Source organism: Mizuhopecten yessoensis, unplaced genomic scaffold, assembly GCF_002113885.1.
Source record: "Mizuhopecten yessoensis strain PY_sf001 unplaced genomic scaffold, ASM211388v2 scaffold5789, whole genome shotgun sequence".
NCBI lineage: Eukaryota > Metazoa > Mollusca > Bivalvia > Pectinida > Pectinidae > Mizuhopecten > Mizuhopecten yessoensis.
In genome coordinates, this window is record NW_018406224.1 from 1,120,028 (window position 1) to 1,128,633 (window position 8,606).

General features: G+C 39.9%; 1 protein-coding gene across 1 annotated transcript in view; it reads right to left on the reverse strand.

The window, feature by feature from the left end:
- The window catches only part of LOC110451086 (myeloid differentiation primary response protein MyD88-like), a 23,871-nt gene extending 21,830 nt beyond the window's left edge, over nt 1–2,041 (reverse strand). The window contains exon 1 of the mRNA XM_021498943.1: nt 1,844–2,041. The gene's annotated coding sequence lies outside the window, so the exon portion shown is untranslated. The remainder of the gene's footprint in view (nt 1–1,843) is intronic.
- Nucleotides 2,042–8,606: the final 6,565 nt, after the last annotated feature.

The following is an 8,606-nucleotide window of genomic DNA, read 5'->3' on the forward strand; positions in this document are numbered from 1 at the left end:
AAAGTATCAATGTTACTAATGTACACGTAGGTACAGTGTAATTGTCTGAGTGAAAGTATCAATGTTACTAATGTACACGTAGGTACAGTGTAATTGTCTGAGTTAAAGTATCAATGTTACTAATGTACACGTAGGTACAGTGTAATTGTCTGAGTGAAAGTATCAATGTTACTAACGTACACGTCGGTACAGTGTAATTGTCTGAGTGAAAGTATCAATGTTACTAATGTACACGTCGGTACAGTGTAATTGTCTGAGTTATATATTTAAGGTTATAGTGTATATAATATTGTAGCCAATGATGAATAGGTATTTTATTGGCATACTTCAGAGAAAATGTCTAAAAATTAAAGTTATCTCGTGTGTTAGTATTCAATCACAGTAATGATATAATCATATTGTCATAAAATATGTCAACAATGCCTAAATGCAGAATATATATCTAAAATCTATAATTCAAAAGCACTACTGAAGTGGTGTGTCCATGATGATGTCATAATTATGATATGATTATATATATATTTTAAATGTACTGAGCTCACAGCAGAGGATTATAATCAGAGTATAGTCTGTGCCTATCGTGTATCTGTATTCCAAAAAATCGCGTGGGAGTATTTTTCGGGTGTCACCTCAACCACAATAAAATAAATCTAGATTCGTACCTGAAATATGTATGATATTGATATATACACACACATATGTATATGGTAAAAGTAGACGAATACAAGCATTTAACATCCCTTAAAATTCATAAGATTGTAGACAGTTCACCATACTTGGATTGTTACTTCTATTTTTAATGCCGACATAAGGTATACTCTAGCATGCTTAGGGCTTATCTAAGCTACTAGTCCAGGCGTGTTTAAGGCCTTCCCTCCACAAGGAACTGTACATTATTGTTCTGTTTAGGTGGTACAGCCATCTATCTAGTCAAATGTATAGCAGTGGTTTGGATTGTTATCACACCTGCAATTTATTGTGAATATATTGATATATAGGAATGTAGTGTATGGCGTCAGGTAACACGGGTGAATTGTTTGACCTTGAACGTCCATTATGACCTTTAGTCACTAGATGGTGTATACATTGTATAAGTACCGTGGTTTTTTGGCAAGCCAACCCAACATTCAATATCCAAGGATATGTCTTGAATGTATTAGAGATACTTTTAAATGAAACAGAAAAGCTCTATAATATAATAGATTGAAACACAATTGTCTATTTCAATAAGAGATAACTCTAACAAATTTAAAGATATCTGTCATTACATTTAAAATATCTCTTAAAAGTTTAAAGATATGTCATATAAGTTTAAACAATCTTTTTTTTTGCATGAAACATATCTTCAAATGAATTAGATATGTCTTTAGATGTTATATATATAACATATCTCATAACTAGAATTTCAAAATATATCGCCATTTGTTTATAATAAATTCTCTAAATTGATAAGTAAATCAATCGGTTAATGCTACATCTTCTAAATGTATAGAGATAGCTCCTACAGGTACATACATGTTAGGTTGGCTTGCCTTAAAACACATGCTTGTCATGTTAATAATAACCCAACAACTTTAAAACAAATGGATTCTCTTCGTCTCTGGAATCTGATGCATCGGTTAGCCATTACTTTTAGAACAAGATTATGTCAATGATAAATACTTTCCAGAATTAACTGTAATATAGTTTTAAAATAAACAAGAAGACGTATGTAGATGAAGGTTTGGTAAATAACACACACGTGAGGATATAAACAGGAGCGTGACACGTAAGACATGACGAGGACAGCAATATGGTACAATTTAAGATAACAGGATGGCAGTGGAAGTGTAACAGTACATACCTGTATATCAGCCTGGGTGACAAGGCACTCTGGTAACACTTCCACATACGACAGGGAAGATTTCTTACTTAAACTGAAAATATACGAGTAATATGTAGCGAGTACATATACACACAGCCCGCTTCTAACACTTCCTAGTAGGACGGGGGAATGTTATTTTACTTTAAGTGGAAACGCGATAGGGACACCTTAGTGGAAATACCTAACTTCCTGTTCTAAAAACAGAACACATTCAAGATTATATCAGGTGTGTACACATGTTAAAGTTTACCTAATCACACGGTACACAGGCCCGGTTACTTTGTGACAATAAATACTAATTATGGCTGCTCTCAGACAATAGAACTAATACGAGTGTAATGCATACCGATAGTGAAGCTCTACTCTGAAATCTAGAGACCTTTGTTCATACCTGTGATATGTATGTTGATAACACTCTGTTGGCTTTCTGTACAGACGGTATTTAGACAGAATACCGCGTAGCTGGGTTATAATGTGTGACATGTAAATACGTCTGGGTTTTCTCTTATACCCCTACCCGAGAACTGCGCAATCCTTCACCTGAGCTTTTATATATTTCATAAATTATATTTGTTATAGCTAAACGTAGTCACGGTTTGATATAATTAACTATGCATTGTGATTCTGTTCTACACGACAACGTATACGGATAGCATGTATAACACCGGGCAATTATTTTACCACGACAGAGTATTCAGTAGCCACTCTAAAACCTTTCTCTCACTTCTCTCACAATTATGACAGATTACTTTAGTATTCAATCACTAATATAAAATCGTCTCCCTCTCACCTCAACCTAACCACCGATCATAACTAACCTAATTTCAAACTTCCCTCTCACCTCTCCCAACCACTGATCATAACAAAAATAACCTTAAATCTCACCTCCCTCTCACCTCCCCAACCCACTGATCATAACAAAAATAACCTCAACAACAAAAATAACCCCAAACCTCACCTTCCTCTCACCTCCCCCACCCACTGATCATAACAAAAATAACCTCAACAACAAAAATAACCTCAAACCTCACCTTCCTCTCACCTCCCCCACCCACTGATCATAACAAAAATAACCTCAAACCTCACCTCCCTCTCCCACTGATCATAACAAAAATAACCCCAAACCTCACCTCCCTCTCACCTCCCCCATCCACTGATCATAACAAAAATAACCCCAAACCTCACCTCCCTCTCACCTCTCCCCCAACCACTGACCAAAACAATGCTGATCTCAAACCTGGCGCTCACTTTTTCTAATCAGTTACAACTATTTGTAAACAACGCGTTTGATCCTTTACAAAACAACTACTTATGACAAATTAGGTATGACAAATGAGGTCAGAACTTGTGATTTGGCATCTTTCTTTTTGTCCTGACCCACCTGCTATTATCAATTAAGGTCATCAAGGCAGAAATTCCTATAAAGTAATAATAAGAACTTTTTTTTAAAGAGTAAGATTTTTTTTCACTTCTTGCTTGTTAAAATGTATTGAAAATTAAAAATTCAAAACAAAGTCATATTCATCAGCTTTAAAACTCATTAGAAACAACATTTTACATTCATACTTGACGAAGGGTGATATGATAGGGTATAGACGGTTTTTCCTGTTCATAGTAACTATGTCATTCTTATCGGTCTTAATTATTTTGGCGGTTCACAAAATTAAACGTCTTTCTATTATCATTGAAAGAGCAAAACTGCCTGTTTTTGTTTCTTGAAGGTACCTAAAATGGAACAAATATTGACGTCTACAGCAGATATAGTTTTCAACAAAAAAAAAACCATTATGAGCGTCGGTAACTTTTCTATATATATATATATATATCAAAAAAAAAGACAAGAGTTTCTTCGACTATTTATATATAAATATTCATTTTTTTTGTGTCAAATTCAACAAATCAATTACTTCATTAACCTTTTTTCATGTTCGATTTCCTTATTAAGTTCTGTAAAGGAAACAGGGTAATCCGTTATATCACTTCTTACCACAAGTTTGAGACGTCTACGTTGTCTACCAACGCCGCCAGGTTCCCGTTTACGTTGTCTACCAACGCCGCCATGTTTACGTTTACGTTGTCTACCAACGCCGCCAGGTTTATGTTTACGTTGTCTACCAACGCCATGATTACGTTTACGTTGTCTACCAACGCCGCAATGTTAACGTTTACGTAAGACGTCTACGTTGTCTACCAACGCCGCCAGGTTCCCGTTTCCGTTGTCTACCAACGCCGCCAGGTTTATGTTTACGTTGTCTACCAACGCCATGTTTACGTTTTCGTTGTCTACCAACGCCGCCAGGTTTATGTTTACGTTGTCTACCAACGCCATGATTACGTTTACGTTGTCTACCAACGCCGCGAGGTTTACGTTTACGTTGTCTACCAACTCCACCATATTTACGTTTACGTTGTCTACCAACGCCGCCAGGTTTACGTTTACGTAGTCTACCAACGCCGCCATCTTTACGTTTACGTTGTCTACCAACGCCACCATATTTACGTTTACGTTGTCTACCAACGCCGTCATGTTTACGTTGTCTACAAACGCCGTCATGTTTACGTTGTCTACCAACGCCGCCATGCTTACGCTTACGTTGTCTACCAAGCCGCCAAGTTAACGTTTACGTTGTCTACCAACGCCGTCATGTTTACGTTGTCTACAAACGCCGTCATGTTTACGTTGTCTACCAACACCGCCAGATTTAAGTTGACTCTGTCTACAAACGCCGCCAGATTTACGTTTACGTTGTCTACCAACGCCGCCAGGTTTACGTTTACGTTGTCTACCAACGCCACCATATTTCCGTTTACGTTGTCTACCGACGCCGAAATGTTTACGATGTCTACCGACGCCGCAATGTTTACGTTGTCTACCAACGCCGTTATGTTTACGTTTACGTTGTCTACCAACACCGCCATGTTTACGTCGTCTACCAACGCCGCCAGGGTTACGTTTATGTTGTCTACCAACGCCGCCAGGTTTACGTTTACGGTGTCTACCAACGCCGTCATGTTTACGTTGTCTACGAACGCCGCCAGATTTACGTTTACGTTGTCTACCAACTTGTCTACCACCGCCACCATATTTACGTTTACGTTGTCTACCGACGCCGAAATGTTTACGATGTCTACCGACGCCGCAATGTTTACGTTGTCTACCAACGCCGTTATGTTTACGTTGTCTACCAACGCCGCCATGCTTACGTTTACGTTGTCTACCACCGCCGCCAGGTTTACGTTTACGTTGTCTACCAACGCCGCAATGTTTACGTTTACGTTGTCTACCAACGCCACCATATTTCCGTTTACGTTGTCTACCGACGCCGAAATGTTTACGATGTCTACCGACGCCGCAATGTTTACGTTGTCTACCAACGCCGTTATGTTTACGTTGTCTACCAACGCCGCCAGATTTAAGTTGACTCTGACTACAAACGCCGCCAGATTTACGTTTACGTTGTCTACCAACTTGTCTACCACCGCCACCATATTTACGTTTACGTTGTCTACCGACGCCGAAATGTTTACGATGTCTACCGACGCCGCAATGTTTACGTTGTTTACCAACGCCACCATATTTACGTTTACGTTGTCTACCGACGCCGCCAGGTTTACGTTTACGTTGTCTACCAACGCCACCATATTTCCGTTTACGTTGTCTACCGACGCCGAAATGTTTACGATGTCTACCGACGCCGCAATGTTTACGTTGTTTACCAACGCCACCATATTTACGTTTACGTTGTCTACGAACGCCGACCTGCTTACGTTTACGTTGTCTACCAACGCCGCCATATTTACGTTTACGTTGTCTACCAACGCCGCCATGCTTACGTTTTCGTTGTCTACCAACGCCGCCAGGTTTACGTTGACGTTGTCTACCGACGCCGCAATGTTTACGTTTACGTAGTCTACCAACGCCGCCATCTTTACGTTGACGTTGTCTACCAACGCCACCATATTTACGTTTACGTTGTCTACCGACGCCTTATGTTTACGTTGTCTACCAACGCCACCATGTTAACGTTTACATTATCTACCAAAGCCGCAATGTTTACGTTTACGTTGTCTACCAACGCCACCATGTTAACGTTTACATTATCTACCAAAGCCGCAATGTTTACGTTTACGTTGTCTACCAACGCCACCATGTTAACGTTTACATTATCTACCAAAGCCGCAATGTTTACGTTTACGTTGTCTACCAACGCCGCAATGTTTACGTTTACGTCGTCTACCAACGCCGCCAGGTTTACGTTTACGTAGTCTACCAACGCCGCCATCTTTACGTTGACGTTGTCTACCAACGCCACCATATTTACGTTTACGTTGTCTACCAACGCCGCCAGGCTTACGTTTACGTTGTCTACCAACGCCACCAGGTTTACGTTTACGTTGTCTACCAACGCCACCATATTTCCGTTTACGTTGTCTACCGACGCCGAAATGTTTACGATGTCTACCGACGCCGCAATGTTTACGTTGTCTACCAACGCCGTTATGTTTACGTTTACGTTGTCTACCAACACCGCCATGTTTACGTTGTCTACCAACGCCGCCAGATTTAAGTTGACGTTGTCTACAAACGCCGCCAGATTTACGTTTACGTTGTATACCAACGCCGCCAGGTTTACGTTTACGTTGCCTACCAACGCCGCCAGGTTTACGTTTACGTTGTCTACCAACGCCGTCATGTTTACGTTGTCTACCAACGCCGCCAGATTTACGTTTACGTTGTCTACCAACGGCGCCATGTTTACGTTTACGTTGTCTACCAACGCCGCCAGGTTTACGTTTATGTTGTCTAACGACGACGCCAGGTTCACGTTTACGTTGTCTACCAACGCCGCAATGTTAACGTTTACGTAGTCTACCAACGCCGCCAGGTTTACGTTTACGTTGTCTACCAACACCGCCATGTTTACGTTGTCTACCAACGCCGCCAGGTTTACGTTTATGTTGTCTACCAACGCCGCCAGTTTTACGTTTACATGTCTACCGACGCCGCAATGTTTACGTTTACGTTGTCTACCGACGCCGCAATGTTTACGTTTACGTTGTCTACCAACGCCACCATGTTAACGTTTACGTTGTCTACCAAAGCCGCAATGTTTACGTTTACGTTGTCCACCAACGCCACCATATTTACGTTTACGTTGTCTACCAACGCCACCATGTTTACGTTTACGTTGTCTACCAACGCCGCCAGGTTTACGTTTACGTTGTCTACCAAAGCCGCCATGTGTACGTTTACGTTGTCTACCAACGCCGCCAGATTTACGTTTACGTTGTCTACCAACGCCGCCATGTTAACGTTTACGTTGTCTACCAAAGCCGCAATGTTTACGTTTACGTTGTCTACCAACGCCACCATGTTAACATTTACGTTGTCTACCAACACCGCCATGTTGACGTTGTCTACCCACGCCGCCAGGTTCACGTTTATGTTGTCTACCACCGCCGTTATGTTTACGTTGTCTACCACATGCTTACGTTTACGTTGTCTGCCAACGCCGCCAGGTTTGCGTTTCCGTTGTCTACCAACGCCGTTATGTTTACGTTGTCTACCAACACCGCCATGTTGACGTTGTCTACCCACGCCGCCAGGTTCACGTTTATGTTGTCTACCAACGCCGCCAGTTTTACGTTTACGATGTTTACCAAAGCCGCCATGTGTACGTTTACGTTGTCTATTAACGCCGCCATGTTTACGTTTACGTTGTCTACCAACGCCGCCAGGTTTACGTTTACGTTGTCTACCAACGCCGCCATGTTTACGTTTACGTTGTCCACCAACGCCGCCATGTTTACGTTTACGTTGTCTACCGACGCCGCCAGGTTTGAGAAGTAGTTAAATTGTTCACGTCAACATTGTTTTCCTGATCTTGTCTTCCCTGTCACAAGAGAGTATTCAGAACGATCAATGTGTGAGCTTTCTTCTAAACAAATCATACTTTATTACATGTAATGTCATTTTTAGCTCTCATGTTTAATTTCAAAGATTTATATTTTAGTTTTTCATTTATATATTACATGTTATAAGAATTTGATTCTGTTTTGTTATAAATAAACGTTTTATTGGACCTTTGTAATCTCTACCAAGTGATCTACAAATACGCTTCAATCAGATTGGCAATATATAAGTATGAGTCAAAGTTTATACAGAAACAATATACAATTATGTACAAAGTCGTGACATGATAACTTAATGAACACAAGTGTAGCGTTGTGTTAACACCACGTGTCAGATTTTCAGCCGACTATATATATATATTATTTTTAACGATTGGTGTAATACCTTGTGTACAATGACGATGGAGGCCTACACAGAAAGACTATTAAAAAAGAAAAGTAAAAAAAATGTATATTGCATATACTCCACCATATGAAATATGCATTTTACAACGCTGTTTAAATCCCTCAAGAAAGGTAACTGTATACGTATTAACATCCTCCAATAATATCCGGAAGTTTATTTTTACATCAAAAATGTGAATTTATACCTCTTTGTTAATATATATATGTATGACGAATACTGACACATTTTGAACAGTATGTACATTATTTAAAGGCGATTATAGACGCCCATGTACATTGTATGTATATATATATATATGTTTATGTTTAAAAAACAAACCACAAAAAAAAACCATCCGTCCATTGTAAACGTTAACAGTATGAACATCCTCCCAATATTAACGTTATCAGTATGGACATCCTCCAATATAAACGTTATCAGTAT